General features: G+C 39.0%; 1 protein-coding gene across 2 annotated transcripts in view; it reads right to left on the bottom strand.

Moving 5' to 3' along the window:
* The window catches only part of PLA2G4B (phospholipase A2 group IVB), a 45,396-nt gene that overhangs the window by 27,733 nt on the left and 841 nt on the right, over positions 1-16,822 (bottom strand). The window lies entirely within an intron of this gene.

Here is a 16,822-nt window from a genome sequence, read left to right as displayed (position 1 = left end):
GATAACAAAAAAGCAAAGATAAAGAAGAAAAATCTGTTATCCAAAATGGAGTTTTGGTTTTCCTCCTCCATAGTGCTGTTGCAGCTTTGATCACAGTGCTGTAGCTAAACTGAGAGACCAAAATAGTAGGCTGACAAATTGATCTCCTAAAGAGAAGGCAAATGGAAAAACAGCCAGAGAAAAGTGAACTCCACTCAAAGAGGGGTATGTCTGCCTGGAAACGGAGCAACACTTTCAAAACAGAACAGCTGCAGCAAGGAGACCCAGGCCTTAATGGAACGAAAAAGAAGGAAAAAAGCTCTTAAATGTCTTCAAGTCAAGGTGTAGAAGTTATTTTGGAGAGCTATGGAATTAATTTTTCCAATAGCCCTTCCAAGAAATTAATGTTTCCAGTAAATCAAAATGGCCAAAATACATAAAACATCTTGTGTTGCTTGTCAACAAGCACACTGACAAGCACCACATCCATTTCCTCCTGGTGATAGGGGAGATGGGATGCATGATGTCAGGCCTTACTACAGATACAAAAAATGTACAGGATGGAGAAAGTAAGACGAAGAAATTCAAGTGTATAAAGAAGGAAAAATAAATCTAAAAGCTTAAATCCAAAATAAAGAGGGCATACAGCAGAATGCATGAAGTGAATTAACTGAATAGTAGGCAGTATCTTCAGGGGGGTGCAGAAAGCCCTCTCCCTCCCTTCTTTCTATAGGTGGGAACAGTCATGGCAGGGTTATATCAGTTGAGCTGATAGATGTAGAGAATATACTGTTTTATCTGTGGTTATAATTTGTAAAATGCTGCTCTGGATACAAAGAGAAGAGAGATTCTAGAAAGACTTTACAGGTTAATTAAGTTGATATCATCCTACTTTTACAACTGAATCTCAATTCTTTTCGGAATTAATACTAGGAAAGTACTTGGCAATAAGCTAAGAAAATTAAAAACAGAAACAGCCATACCAAATCACACTTGAGTTGAAATGCTTCATACAGAAACTGCTGGCAATCTCAAACAAGAGACTCTAAGAAATAGAATGCAAGTGGAAGGAATGCAAACTTAAGCTGTTCCCAGTATGCAAGAAACAAAAGGTAATTAATATGATGTTCGGCTTCACACAACTTACCCAGTGTGCTGCTCACTAACATCCCTTTGTATGAAGCTACTCACAGGCACAGCTAAACTGTCAGAAACCAAGCTGCAGAATGACAGCAATTGAAAATGGCCGTGATTTAGATCATCCTGTTGGCATAAACTTAAAAAGTGAGGCAGAGCTTATAAACGGTACTGAAGGCCCATGGAGAAGTTTCTATGATTTATCCCAGCAATGGCACCAGCATAGCAAAATTTCATATGAGAACGTCTCTAGAACTGATGGACAAAAAGTACCCCCAGTGAAGCACTCGGTCCTTTGGTGCTCCATCTTAACAGCTTATCAAGCAAGTATAGCAATTACCGAGAACTCCTCTTATAAAAATAAATCATGATTTTGCTTGAAATTTTTTCATTCATCTCATGAAATATGTTAAGTAGAGAGAAGTGATGGATCTTCTAAGGGCTAGACACTGCCACATCACTGAGAAGATGGAGGTGGAAGATGGGGTAGCTTTGTGGAGACTTCTTGTTGCACGACAGTGGCAATGTGAGATGGCAGCCACTTTCTCCATGCCTCCTAAATCAGTTCCTGCCTTGTTCAGCTCAGAGGCTGGGTTAGGAAAATTACAGTAATTTGAGTAAATAACAGTCTATATTCAAATTCAAATAAATTTTTTTCGAAGTGTTTTCTTTATCTCATCTACAAAATTATAATAAATGATTTGCACACAAAAAACCCTGTATTAAACTATATCTCCATTTTTCAATTAAACAATGCCATGTGAAATTAGAGCATGTAACAGAGCTTCAGAAATGTCAGACTGTCAGATCTTTCAAGACTGAAATATTTCATTTTGAAATAAAAGCCTTCTAAGTTTCACTGCTCTCTCCACACACAATTCTGTTTGAGCAAAATCCACACCTAATTTGAAATTATTTCACACCTCTAAATACACTGCAAACATCCATTTAGATCACACCTAATGTTAATTAAAACAAAACACCACGTTATCTCTCTCTGAGCAGCAGTCAGGTGATAGCAGCATTACTCAGTTAATAGTCTTTTTGGCTATCAAGATCCAAATCCATCTCAGAAAAGTAAAAGGTGCCATATTCTCTTGCCCATCTCATGAACCACTGCAATCTTTAAGATATCATACAGTAAAATCAGCATATCTGGCTCTTTATCCATGTCTATATCCTGACCAGGGTAAGAAAGCTAATAATTTCCTTAGATATTTTGCAGGTGTGGGTGTAAATACAGTGAGATGGTGATCTCTGCAGCTTCAAGATGGGAGGAAATTGCTTATTATTTATCTGGGGCTATCTGAGGTCTGGAGTGCTGTCTTTCCAAGATGCGTCAATGTAAAACCACACATTGAAATCCACTGTGTTTAAGTTCAGAAATTGTTCTTTTGTTCTAAACCAAGTGATTGCAGAGCATCTAATTGAAATAATTGAGTAAGATACCTCAGTGTAATTCCACTCAAGCCAGTTTCTGAGACTTTTATCTTCAGATCTTATTCAAATAGTCTGACACTGATGTCAGTACAAAATTGCTTGAGTAAAGACCTCTGAAGAGTTAGGTAAGCATTACACTTCACCACTTGGCTGACAGGAAGAATTGACTTATGTTTAAGGCATTTAATTTCAAATTATCAAAGGAAGAGTATCTTTCTTAGCTGCCACCAACCCCTTGTATTTTTTGAATAATCATCTTTTCAGAATCATGAAATTAACATTTGTTGTATCCTACTGTTTTTCTAATTAGGTGACTACAAGTTCTTTGGGGCAAGATCTACTAAGGCAATGTTTGCTACTCAGTGTTATTATACAGACCAAGAGTAATTAAAAACCAAAGTTTACTGTCATATTATGACACACATAGTGCTATATCCTCTCTAACCCTTCTGCTGTGTCAAATCCTCATTAAGCCCTGTAAGCAATTTTTTTTTCAAGGATCTACCTTGACCCAAGTACAGCCCTTAGATATTGGCTCAGAAGAGCCAGAAGAAACATACAGTGAAGAACCATACAAAGTTCTTCAGGAACTGATTTCAGATAACATGCAAAACATGAAGGGTTCAGTTCACTCCTGGCAGTAACTACCCTCCAAACAGTACTCCAGAATTAACAAGATTAAGGACAGTAGCACTCCTTGGGCCAAATGCTAAGCTCACTTAAGGAGCTGAAGCAATAGAATTACTTTTTTTTCTGAGGAATGATCTGGCTTCTCTCTCTAGTGGCATGCAGGCAATAACTCAGATTACCTGGACATCGTGGACAACTAGCACAGTGCCTGAGATCTGCCTAAAGCATGAAGATTCACAGAAAAATGAGAATGAGAGGTGGAAAAGATGTCAGACAATTCAGAGCACAGCCCCGCAAGCAGATTATTACAACTCATCCTCAATATCAGAAAATCATGGGGCTTCTCACTATCTTTTCGGATGTTCTTCTGGAGTTACTACAATGTTGTCAAAATCACCAAGCGAACTTTTCCCTTTCTTACGCTCATCATTGTATCTTAATTTCTTTTCTCACCAAAATTTCTATATATCAGCCAAACTTTGGGAACAATTTAAAACAATAACCGGAGTTTGACTGAAACTATTAGAGCTGTTAGAGTTTATGAACCTTGCAAGTTTATTCACAGCAATAAAAATCACCATGACTTGCTTCTGGTGATGAAGACTACTTCATGGGCTCTACAATCATGGGGATTTTAATACAGAAGCTCCTTCTGCATTGTTACTTATGCCTAGAGAAAATATTTCAAAGAGACAAGTTAGATCTGTGGCTGTTCTTCCAGTCCACTTATGCCATTCTTGTGACTAAAAAGATGCCAGAAAATTTTCCTAATAGTGCAAACGGGGATTCAGCATGAGAGCACCCTCAGCTTTATTCCCTCAGTATGAAAGCTGCTTTCTGTCACCAGCTCCCCTCAGCCCAGCATAGAAGACAGATCACTGTACGCATAGAACCTGGCACTTTAAATACACAGAGCTTCTCTGTTCATATCAACAAAGCTAATCTAATGTGTCATCCATGGAGCCTGATACTATTTCTGAATGCCCCTATGCATGCAAATCATATCTGCTCTATTTTTTTTTTTTAGCAGCACATAAAACAAAACACTTGATTGTAATTTCAAACGCTCTTATTCTAGTAGAAAACTGATTTTTCTTAGGCCCAGCAATTTTTCTTCTTCATTTATGTCATACTGTGGGATATCTGAAGCTCCCAAGATTTTTACACATTGCTTCTTGAAATCTGAGAATCCAGAATGATCCTCATCTCCTACCAAAGTCAACAGAAATATATAGCATTCAGCATAATAGAGAACTAGGGTGCTTTTAACCTTAGGCCTCCAACATGGTTTACGTGGCAGGAGAGACATGAGACGGCCAACAAGCCTGAAAAATTTTGTGTAGATCATAAACTACTGAGTCTATTCAGAATAGAAAATGAAAATAAGCTTTCTACACTGCCTCCTTTCCCAGAGAATCCAGAACTATGGGCCAAATGTCTAAAATTGAGACCTAATTTTAGAGGTCTAAAAGGTCTAAAATTAAGTCTCCTTGGTTTAGTCAGGGAGAGTCCACATTGGAAGACATAGACTCACTCAGAGACTCGAGCTTCCAGGGATAGAGATCTGATGAAGACTAGATTTCAAATGTGGAGCTCTCCCAAACATACCTCCAGGAATCAAGCCTCACCCACAACCTACCAATGCAACGGAGCACCAACCAGTAATGCTACCTATTCTGCAACACAAGCAATTTGTACTCTGCAACTTCTCCTCATGCAATAGATATGTTGCAAAGTGGCAAAGACCCTCGCCTTACATGATTCAAACCCACTAATTGCTGATGTTCCCCACAGTGTACTTACACACATATTGAATGCATTTGTCAGACAGGTACTAGCAAGCAAGGTGTGAACCGCAAAACTCCACAATGTCCCGTGACTTACCTGCACCAGTACCGGGAACTGGAACACTCATCTCAAAGGAAATCTTGGCACATTTCTCCTCACCCTCCCCAAATAGGTTTCACTCACATATACAGAAATTATGAGTAAGTAAAATAAATAAAAGATTCTGAAATATTCCTGGGCTGATGCCTCATTTCTCATGACAGGGCTTTGCCTACATAGCTATTTCACTACCATATGGGTAGGCTAGAATTTTTGGTGCTACGGGATCTAACTAGCTGGAAGTAAAGGAATTGGCCAATAGTTGAAGGGCTTCAAATGGGCAGCTCATTCAATTGCTGACCAGCCTAGAGGGTAGGTCCTGGTAATTGGGAGAAGCTAGCAGTGTCATGGCATCACAGAATGGTGGGCAGCCAGTGGAACAGGCCAGGTGGGTTTACAAGATTTACGAAAGCATGGCAACTTTCCAAGCAGGTTCCCATGAAGCTAGAGAACCAGACAACCAAGCAATGCAAAACCCAATCAACATTTTCAAAAGAGTAAGTGTTGCATCAGAAAATTTACGATTGGGTCTATTAATCAAGTATCACTTCCTCACGCATGCTAAAACTGTGAATGGAAAGCACCTGGCTGTTGTTAGCAAATCCTATTTCTTCCTCCTCCTCAGACTTGATACACAAACAGCTGACAGTTTGGACAGATATGTGGAGCACTGAATGTATTGTGCAACAGCTTTGTGCTCTGCTTACAGGAAAAAGAGGAGAGAGGAAGTGAGAATTTAAATGGTAATGCTCCCTTTTTCTCCATTTAAATACTCTTTGACCCTGTCATAAATTCTCCACACATCCTAGGCAAGCTAACATGCAATTCGTACAGTTAAATGAAATTAGCAACGATCAGTTCACCTGGTATCTGTGAAACTGGAGCAATGTGGAAAAAAGATGAACTAGAAATGCAAAGAGAAATTACCATTACAGAATATGAAGAATCCAAAGTTAACATTTGAAAACACCCTTTTCAGACAACTTCAGTTTATGAATGCACACATTGCATACTAGTGTTGCTGATGTTCTGAGAAACTCAGTGTATTCCTACTAAGCTTCTGTATCACAGGAGACATCATTTTACAGATGGTCTGGAGAGCACCAAATAGAACATTGTCCTGACTTACGTGGCTCTGAATCAAATTGAATTAATGCTTGTAATACATTATTACAGATGCAGCTAAAGGTTGTTCACTTGTCCTCAGCCAAACAACCTTCAAGTCTATGGGGAATAACCTGGGAGTCACAAACTTAATTAGTAGTTTCACTCAGGCACCAGGCAAAGTCTGTAAGAAGTAGTGACCAAGGCAGTTTAATTTTCATTCAATATGCTCCTGTATTATAAAGTCTATATTAATAACCTAAACAGAACACACTGCAGTATCCATTGCAAAATCAAGAAATAAAGCTGTAAAACTATTTGATGCTTTTCTAAATATGAGCAGAATTTTATAGCTGTCCATTAACTACTCCTTTTATACCTAACATTTTGGATGAAGAACTGTACCAGGGAACCCATGCCATCCCACTTCAGTTTCTAGAGTCAGAAACATGTATTTGATTTCTTAATTTTAGTTTTGGCTGTGATCATTCTAGGATTCACTTCCTTCCTCCTCACATATGTAATCATCACCATTATGTGGCCAGTCTGTGTCAAGACAGTATTTAACATAAACCATACTGATGACAGAGCATCTCTGCATTTTTACTGCTACCTGCATGATGCCATGCACGAGTACAATTCCCATCACTTACAACAGTCCCTCACCACTCGAGATTATTCAGGGGAGCAGAGGAACTCTGTGAGTCAAAAAACAACCTACAGCAAAATACAGAAAGCTCAAAGTCATCTGCAGCTGGAAAAAGAAGTGCTGAAAAGATTCAGAGACATCTTCCTGATCTGCTGCTACCAGAAGCTCATCAGTAGTTTCTCAGGTTATACATTACCAGCTTTTCTACTGTCCATTTAGTCATTACCTCTTAATTCAAAAAGTCAAAAGCTTTGACCTTCTTAGATATTTGCACATGTTCTTCTCAGGAACACTATAACCAATATGAACAGGGCAACTCTCAGTTACAATTCACTTGCCAGTTCAGGTGTTGAAGTGTTTGATGAAGCAGAGCACAACAAAGAAATATATTCAAATCATTACTTCAGCCTCCCCTTTGTGTCCCCCACTAAAAACCCAACACAAGGTATTTTATTCGTAGGCTTAATTGCTGTTTAACTCTTGTCCTTTCCCTTCTACTTTCTCATGTGTGTTGGTGTTTGCGTTGGTGTTCCTGTAATCTATGTAGATTGCAGGGTTTTTTTCTGAGCAACAGCTCATCTGGGAATTTTGTTGCTTTTAACAAAACGGGGCTCACTTCTCTTTTGACATTTCTCAGTACCACAGTATCAAAAGTGACAATAAATTCTATTTCTGACTCTTCAAATCTGTCTTATAGCTAAACTATGTATTTTTCCTCCTACACCTTCCTTTCATACCGTGACCCCTGGCTTGCCTCAGCCTCCACACCACATTTCCCTCCTACATGATCTCTAATTTTAAACCAAACGTGGATGACTGGCTTTTATGTATAGCTCAATCAGACAGTAGGAATTCAGGAGGTACAGAGAGAAATGTATACATGGTACAGGTCATATTAAATAATGATATCAGGCCACAGCTTTAAAAATCCCTCCTTCTTCCATGCAGAAGCCTTCCTTTACATCTCAGCATATATTAGGAGTGTAATGTTGGCTGATATCTGCAGGCAGTGAAAGCCTATGTGCTTTATAAAAAAGGCTCACACAAAGAGACAAGCTGTTCCCATTATTTCAAGGAGTCTATCTCTTAGTCTAACAATGTCAGAATCTGAATGCCCTCATACAGAACTCTTCAACAAATACGGAGTAACAGAGCTGCCCAAGAAATACATGGCATGTGACAAGACACAAAAGCTATCTCAGAATAAGCCTTGCTTCCAGAGAGTTGGGTTCATAATACCATGAGGGTAGGAAACACATTCCCTTCCCCTTCCTCACACCTTTCTTCCCTCAGCAAACATTGTAAAGAGAGTTCCTGAGCCAGTGTCTATTATTTTATTCATATCTCTACTATACAGACACTAGCCCTTCACTTGCATTTCATCTGTCACTGGGTTTCAGCTTTTCCTGTTTACAGTTGGTGTACCAGTATGGCAGCAGTGCCATTAGGATAATTACAGTAGTTAAGATAGGACTCCCTCACACACTACCAAGAGTCCTTTTGTGTCTCAATAATGAGGTCAGCAGTTTCCAAGATTCATAGAACAAGGACAAATTGTTTTGACAGTGTGCCAGATTTACTCCCAAGATGACCTCCTGCTTCTCTGCATTACCATTCCATGCTACTCTGTGCTTCAGGCTTTTCTTCCACAGGATGAACCATATCGAGCAGAAGCTCCTATCCTAAGGATTACCACCAGCACAGAGGCCACGGAGGAATTATTTCTGTTCAGATAATTAGAAAAGCAGTGGAGAGGGGGGAAGGAGAGGAATCACAGGCCAAAACACTGCATGCTACTAAGCTGTTGTTACAGTGCAAGTAAGAAGAGGAAATACAATTTATCTCTGATCAGCTCTAGCCTGTGAGATCTGATCGTCCAGATTTTGTTTAGCATTTAGTCTCATGTCCCATTCAAGCCTCGGTTAACACAGTTATTTCCAATAATACACAAATAGCATACTATTTCCCTTCACAGGATTCCACTAAGACAAATGTAAGCTTTTAATTAAATGGCATTTTTGTTAGACTTGTCTTTAATTACATTAAAAATGTATGAATCTTCTCTATAGCCATTTCCTCAATTCATACCAATGCATTACAATTCATATTGAGGCACCAGAATTACTCATAAAACCACACTTCACAGACCTAATGACTTTAAGTAGGCTTGACTGTGTATTTAAATTGAAGATAAGATAATGACAGATAAACCAGCCTCAAAACAGGTTACAGCTGAACTCCAGGACCCTTGTACAAAGTTGGTACTGAAACTACCACTGAGGTACATACACAGTTCTCAGCAGCTACACAGAGAGTAAGTTTCATAGAAGGCACAACAGCCGATTTTGGAAAAGCAGCGTCTACCTAATGTTCAAGCAATATAAAAGCACCCTGCATTCTACATAAGTGGTGAGTCACTGCCAGAGTTGGTTACTTCTCCCCTCCATGGAGTCTTAATCTTGGCTACACAAACTGTGAGGCGGTTAGTGTAAGGCCTGCTGTTCTAGGCTTCCTCACGGTTTTACAGAAGAAGCAGTACACACCAATAGTTGTGCTACACAAGATTTTGTGGTCTTTCAATACACCTTGAGCCATGTATCATCTTCTCAGCTAAAGCTCAAACCGTTCCTCCACAGCAAGCACTTCACTCAGTTGTTGCTATAGCTGTACGTTATGAAACTTTCTAAACACGCAATGTATCAGCTTTGGCACAGATCTCTTGAGTAGGTGTGCTGTGCAAAGCATTTGTCAGGACTAGTGTGCACTAAATAGCATTCTGTGGGCCTCAGGATCTGCAGTTTCTATTGCTCTCAGTACCATAAGGCCAAGTTTCCTCTGGTCAGAAGAGCCAAAGATCTTCTGCATTCACATATACATAGACAGAAGGAGAAGAGGATTGTGACTAAAATGCGGGATGAATCCAGCATCAATGAATTTTTAAATCTCACACTTGCATCAATTTAAGAAAAAGTTTTCCATATAGGCGTGCTCCAAAATGGAGACTTACAGAAAACAAAAAAAAAGAGAACAAAAAAAAAGAGAACAAAAGCCTGTGGGCAAGAACATTTCTGATACCTTCCAGGAAGACAAAAGGAGCCAGGAAACAGACACTTGGTATAAAATATTTTCCTGAAGTATGTCTATAGAAAAGCTTCTGAGATTTTGTCGATTTTATGAAGCATCTCCTTTAAATAACGTGACATAGTTGGGATACTTTGAAAACCTAGAATTACTAAAGGCTTCAGTCCGAGGGGTTTTGCTGCCTTAGGACACAGTGACACCATGTGGCCAACTGCTTAGCCCAGAAACTACACGTTAATGGAAAGGGCTGTGTAGACTTCCCTTATTTTTCTTTCTTTTAATTAAATTTAGATTTAGGGATGCTCAGATGCAACCGCATATTGACTGGTAAGAGTAAACTCAGATAGAACAACCTTCAGCTGAACAAATACACAAAACAAAGCCATTCTGGATTTCAGCATGTATTCAAAAGTTTACAAAAATGTCGTCAGAAAATGCACCGGTAAGTTCAGAAAGTAAATATCCATCAGCACAATTTGCATACGTGCCAAAATTTCACTTTCACTTGATAGATACAAACTAATGATAGAACTATAATTCCGTGCTCCATAAAAGTGCACCTGGAAGGTGTGCCTACCCTATGGCTTAATTTTGCAGTAACACCATAAGAAAATGAAATTAATTTGAAATGGGACAGATTCCTGCCTTGCTCCCATGGTCTGTTTGTGTTCCAAGTAATTACAAGTACCTCATTTAATTTTATAGAGAGACCCCAGGAGAACATTTAAATTCACAAGTGGGAACATTGCTGCTAGAAATGTTCTCAGTGGAAGTTATCATTCTGCATTATATAATATGGTGATTGATGTGATGAATCATCCCTCCCTAGTACAGCTCATATTTTCCAAATCAAGTACTGCACATTCAAAAGGTACAACTCATGAAGAACAGTAAGAATGGGCAGATATCTTTTTTGAAAGAGAGAGACAAATGCAGACAGTAAGACAGATGAAAATTCAATACTTATATATACCATAATCAGAGAAATACATAAAATCAACTCTTCACTCATTGCTGCCAAAAATGTATATAATGCTCACTAAAAAGTGTGTATTTGGGGCAGGGTTCAGAATGCATTGCTCTCAAGAGCAGGAAGAAAGAAAAAGCCTAACAAACATAACTTTTGGTTGCAGAGGCTTTGCAAAGTTATTTTCCATAAATGTTGCTTTTTGTACTCATTAGACAACATGCTGATATAATTTTTTGTTCAGTACTGAATGCCAGATGGACAGTCCACTTCAACACTATCAAAGTGCAGCTGAATTTAAATTCAGGACGTTGGTTTAAAAAGTGACATAACAAGATTTTCATCTACATAGATGATAATTTAGGCCCTGGGAAGAAACAGCTAGGCACTGGACTTCCAGTTTCTTCAAAAAAGAAGGCTGAGCAGGGGAATGAACGACCTGAGCCCTCCTATTCTGTGACCCTGACTAGTGAGATTATGCTGCCATCTTGTGACTTATGTGTTTTACTTCTCCACAGTGACCAATACGACCTCTACACCAGGAGGACAGTACGTCTCCCTGGTATGAAAGTGAACATGTTCTGAGCAACTGAGCTCTTCTTTGTATGTGGACCTGTATCTTCCTTCCTTAGCTCTCTTACCTATGACAACCAGGCCACGTGCTTCGGTGACACTTCCACTGCTAATGGCTGTGCTGTCCACGGACAGGACAAGGTAGAGACCAGAGGAAGACTGGCAGAAGTCATGACACCCACAGTTTAAAGGAGGAGGGTTTTGTAGTAAAGGCTACAGAACGTCCTCCTATTGCCAAGAGAATCATCCACATTGGAAAGCAAAACACATACTTAGCCAGCATTTAGATATGACAGTATGTGGTGAAAAAAGACATATTCTTTACATCTGGGAAGGAGAATTATTATAACTGATTACACAGTTTTGCACATTGATGATGAATTTTTCCCCTCTAGGTTCCCAAGTGTAGAGCTTGTATATTTACAGTGGAATTTTTCATGTTTAAAAAAAGTGTATTACGAATTGGCTATATTCTGAATCTAAAGGAGGTTGTTCCATCTGGCCAAATGAAACACAACAGCTGTATGTCACAGTGAGTACGATGCTCCCTTGAAACAAAAGACTTCCATTGCAGTGACTGCCCTTTGGAGTACCCGGAAAAAGCTTAGCACAGCCGCAATCATATTGAAAAGCAAGCTGGGTAACTTGCTAACACTCTTCTGATCCTTATTCACAGCTCAACTGTCCGTGCTTCCAACAACATTCATTCCCGGGATACTTCAGAAGTGACAGACCTAGAATAAAACCTTGAAATGCGCATGCAAGGAAAGAATTTCAGGTGCTAGCAGGCTTGAAAAGCCTGAGATATGTAGGTGGTAGTTCTGAGCTAGGATACATGTCCAAGAAAGCCCACAGAAGGAAGCACAACAGAAAGGTCCCCTCAACAAACGACTGGAGACAAATCACCAGTCTTTCTTTATCACTATCAAAGCCTCAAACACAATTTTACACCTAAATTACTATCCCTTCTAATCCTTGTATGCTGAAGTAAACCAAAGCATTCTGCATTTAGACTTTGTTTACAGTTTACAATATGTTATATTTTCTTCAGGACTCGGCATAACAGAATGAGGGTTCCCACCTACCATCTGAAGTTTATACTTGTCTATTCCTGTTTTTGAGGAGGCCAGTTGTATTGCATTGACTGTTTGAATGGAACCTTTAAACTTGTGACAGTGGGGACTATATACTTCCTTAAAACTAAGGAACATAAAACTAAAACTAAGTTACTAAAACATTCAGGCAAATACACAGCCAGCTGAACCATCTCTGTGAGACAATCGTAATAATAATCATTACTGCTGTAGTGGTGCAAAGCTTTGGGCAAATTTATAACCAATACATTTAAAAAGTTTAGTCAAGAAATAAAATGAAATGTAAAGTCATGTGGTTACCGTCCCTCTCAGTGAGTCAGTGATGACAGACATAGACCTTCCTTAATAATCATTTGTTCCTTCAGAACATAAGGAAGGTGTCACAAATTTATTTCTTTCCAACATTCCTGACAATGCAATTTGTCAGGGGAGACATTTACTATGGTCACATGAGAAGCAATCACTTACACTTCGCTGCAACTTAGCAAAGACCCATCTGACAAGGAACATCACAGTGCAGGAGAGATGCTGCAGCTGCGCAGTGCATGGGCCTGAGATCCAGGAGAACAATTGTTTCTGCAACTGAAAATGCCTTCTACTCTGGAGATCCACTTTCTGATCCCCCTCTTAAAAGCCTAAAGTAAGTTCCAGCTCTTATGGCTAACTGCTATATCTGCTTTGTAAAAACACAATATGCTATTTAAATAAGGAATAGAAGAATTAAATCATCTCACATCAAATCTTATCTTTAATATGATGTATCCATCTGATAGAATGGAGTTCATTATTTTCCCTTCCTTTCCAATCAGCCCTAACTGATACTAATGAAGCATGCAGCATCAATGAGACACTATTTCCAGAGTGCTGGAGCTGTAGATAGATCTTGATGACTATACAGGGAAGAAAAACTCCTGTCATCAGCACGTACATGAAACTGGTATACTCCTATATATATAAATTTGCTTCTACAGATCTTTGCATGCCCCTGTATCTTTCATTACTCTTTCTTTTACAGCCATCCTCTTCCATAGCTGAGAAATTATTTGATCTTTCTGCTGGGTTTGGATGAACTATGTTCTTGCACAAAAGGTCAGCTGAAGGCCATGTACCAGTGAAACTCCAGAGTAGACTTTAACAGCCAGAACAGAGTTTCAATGGTAAATAGTTACTGCACATAATCACTACACAGAGAAATGGGTTTTCCACCAATGCATAAGCTCCCACTGCTCCACTACTGATTACATATCTATCTGGTAAAGCATGATTTTAGACTGTGGAAAGAAGAAAAAAAAGTCTCCATACTCACTCAGCATTTATTTCCATAAGATTCTGATCACTCTGGCACTAATCTACTATCTGGGTAAAATGCCATTAATTTTGTCTGGAAGGCTTCCAGGATGTGAGATCTTGTGTCACAATAGTCTCATGGTCCAAAATCCTGAAGATAGTGTTCAGGACAACACCTGGTGAGCTGAAATAAGAACCCTATACAGCAGACTGATACTGCCTGTTTTCCTCAGAAAGAGAAGGAAAACTTTTTTACAAGAGCAGGAGATATTCAGCTGTCAGAAAACCTGTATGAATCCAGACTAATGTTCAAGATTTGCTGATGTTTTTTGCAGGATGGCAGTAAACCAAGGATACAATGGACATTCACAGCTGGCAAGGACACAATCTCTCTCTATATCAAGCAAACTTCATCCACGTATGTAAACAGACACTTGCTAGTGATAAAGGTAAGAAAGTAGTTCTATTTCCCTGCAGAAATTATTGCCATGGCAGCATTTGCATCTCTCTGTTTTGAAAGCCCACCTCCAGACACACATTTTATTTGGGGACAAAATCCACCTCTGCAACAACAGTTTGCACTGTGCCTGCCATTTCTCCCTTGTTTCACAAAGAGGACTTAAGAGACCTCACAAGATCAGAGTGAACCCCTCAGCCTTGGAGCAAATAACATCTTTATATCTTCCTCATATGTAGTCTTGCCTCTATAAGAATAATACAGAAAGTTTAAAATGTCTACCACCACCCCCTCTTCCTTCTCTGGTACAATCCACTCCCAGAATAGATTCAGATTGCAGCAGCAATCCAGACAGCCAATGGACTTACAAAGTCCTCAGTCCATTCCAGTATTAACTGAAATATGTTGTATTGCCCTTCCTCTCAGATGTACTTCATCACAATAATCTGTAATACAGATATTTTCAAGATACAGAACTCCCTTTTATTACCTTTATCCACAATGAGAGCTCAGAAGTTGGCATTTTTATAACGAAAGAAATGAGAGAAGAAAGAAATGCAGGTTCAGAAAACCTAGCAGAGTGAAATAGGCTAAAATGGAAGAGAATAGAACAAAAGAGAACAAAGGAGAAATAAACATCAAACCCTGGAGGCAGCAGCAGCAGTGGTTTGATCTGTGGCTCTTCCCTGAAGTGAACAAAGTAGTAATACACCCTGTGCCTGTTGGTCTGCAGAAGTCAGAGCTGTCTGAGGGTGCTGCAGAACTGCCAGGCAAGCAAACTGTGCTGAACAAAACATCTCTTTCTTCAGTGAAATGTTTTTTTAAATAATAAATGGCTTTTGAGAAACCAGATATTTTTATTATTATTATTTTTATTTTCTTTTTCAACTGAAAAGTCTATTTGGAAACACTTGACCTGACACTATCACTTTCAGAGATATGAAAATAATGAAAACATAAGAAAGGGAAGCTTTCAGTTTTCACACTTCTTTAATGAAAGCCTAAAATACAGAAAGAAAAATCTTACAGAGAAAAAAGCATTCCTGACTATTCCTACATAGAACTTTGCACAGCCAGAGGGGCAGATATTCTTCTGCTTCCCAGGATAACTGCTTTTCTGCCCATAGCATCCTAAGACACCTTCCATCTAGAACCTCTTTGCGCTAAGTTCATGCATTGAACAACAGAGAAATCATCCCCTACTTTTCACATGTAGCAGGAGGGGGGCTCTCGTCTTCCAAGAATGCCACATCATAAGGAGAACTTTATTCTACAGAGTAACAGGAAAGCAGTTGAGACATGCACAGGCATTACTCAGGTCAGGGCTCTATGTACAGTGATTTAGCCTGAACAGATGGCTAGGCGGTTATAAAAGAAATGTGTTTTACTATATGAGTGCGAAATGAAATGACTCTTCTGCCAAAGCTGGCTTAGAGTCAGAGCAGCCGCAGAGAATACATAGAATTTATGAGACTAACCTCTGGATTCCTTCCTGAGCCCAGGAAATTGCATTCCTTTGAGATCTGGACTGACATTCATTAACAATGAAAAATTATACTCTTTTGCAAGGAGCAGGACAGGAAGGTAGAAGCACTGAAAAGTCAAACTCTCTTACATGAGAAAGGAATAAAAAGGATAAGAAGTCAGTCCTCAAAATTTCTACTCTCCTCTCACTCCAGAAAAAGGGAAAAGTTGTGTTTGCAAAGGATAGAAAGCAAATGTTCTAAGAAATTCAAGATAAGAACTTTTCTTAAATTTGTAAATTGGCAAGTAGAGAAGTATTACCTACTTCAGCCCATTACTATCCTGTGTATGGTGTTTTCTATATGGCTAGTCAGGCAGACAAAAATGATGAAGAAAAAAAACAAATAAAACAGAAAATTAAGGAGAGAAAGGAGACAGCTCTGGCCCAAGTACAACTAAACTCTCTCTGCTTAGGAACTCCTAGGCGCTCTTCATGATCAAAGCTTTCTTTCAGGTGTCAAAAGGTGAAAAGCCCACTTATGGTGGCTTATTTTAAGCAGTTCTACTAATAGACAGTGATTCTTTAGGCTATGCAAAATACACTTCAAAGACAGAGACAATTGAACAAAAGAAAAAAAGTCCTCCTCACCTCTCTTCTGGGCATGGGCACAATATTCTAGATGCAGTAAGGGAAACAGGGCACAAGTACCCTAAACAAGAGTCAAGTATCCTAAGGAAACTAAATCAGTAAAAGATTAACTTCACATTGTATGATGTGTCAGGTAATGGCCGATAAAAGAAAGCTTTCAATACCAAAATTTCAAAATTTGCTGTTTTAAATGTAGAATAAAATTCAAGACTTTTTCTGAACCCATCATAACCAACCACAGGTACAATAAACAACTTGCTGATCAGAATATTAGTTTGGAAAGTGGGAGAGTGTGACCAGGCAGAGCAGAGGTATGCGTCTCAGCCTCCTTATCTTTCCTTTCAAAACTCTACTAATTTCTCTCATACTGAAATCTGTTTCTTCCCCTCAAAATATTTCAGTTTCAGTATTTATTTTCTTCTTC

Source organism: Meleagris gallopavo, chromosome 5, assembly GCF_905368555.1.
Source record: "Meleagris gallopavo chromosome 5, MGAL_WU_HG_1.1, whole genome shotgun sequence".
NCBI classification, from domain to species: domain Eukaryota; kingdom Metazoa; phylum Chordata; class Aves; order Galliformes; family Phasianidae; genus Meleagris; species Meleagris gallopavo.
This window is presented reverse-complemented; position numbering and strand designations above follow the sequence as displayed.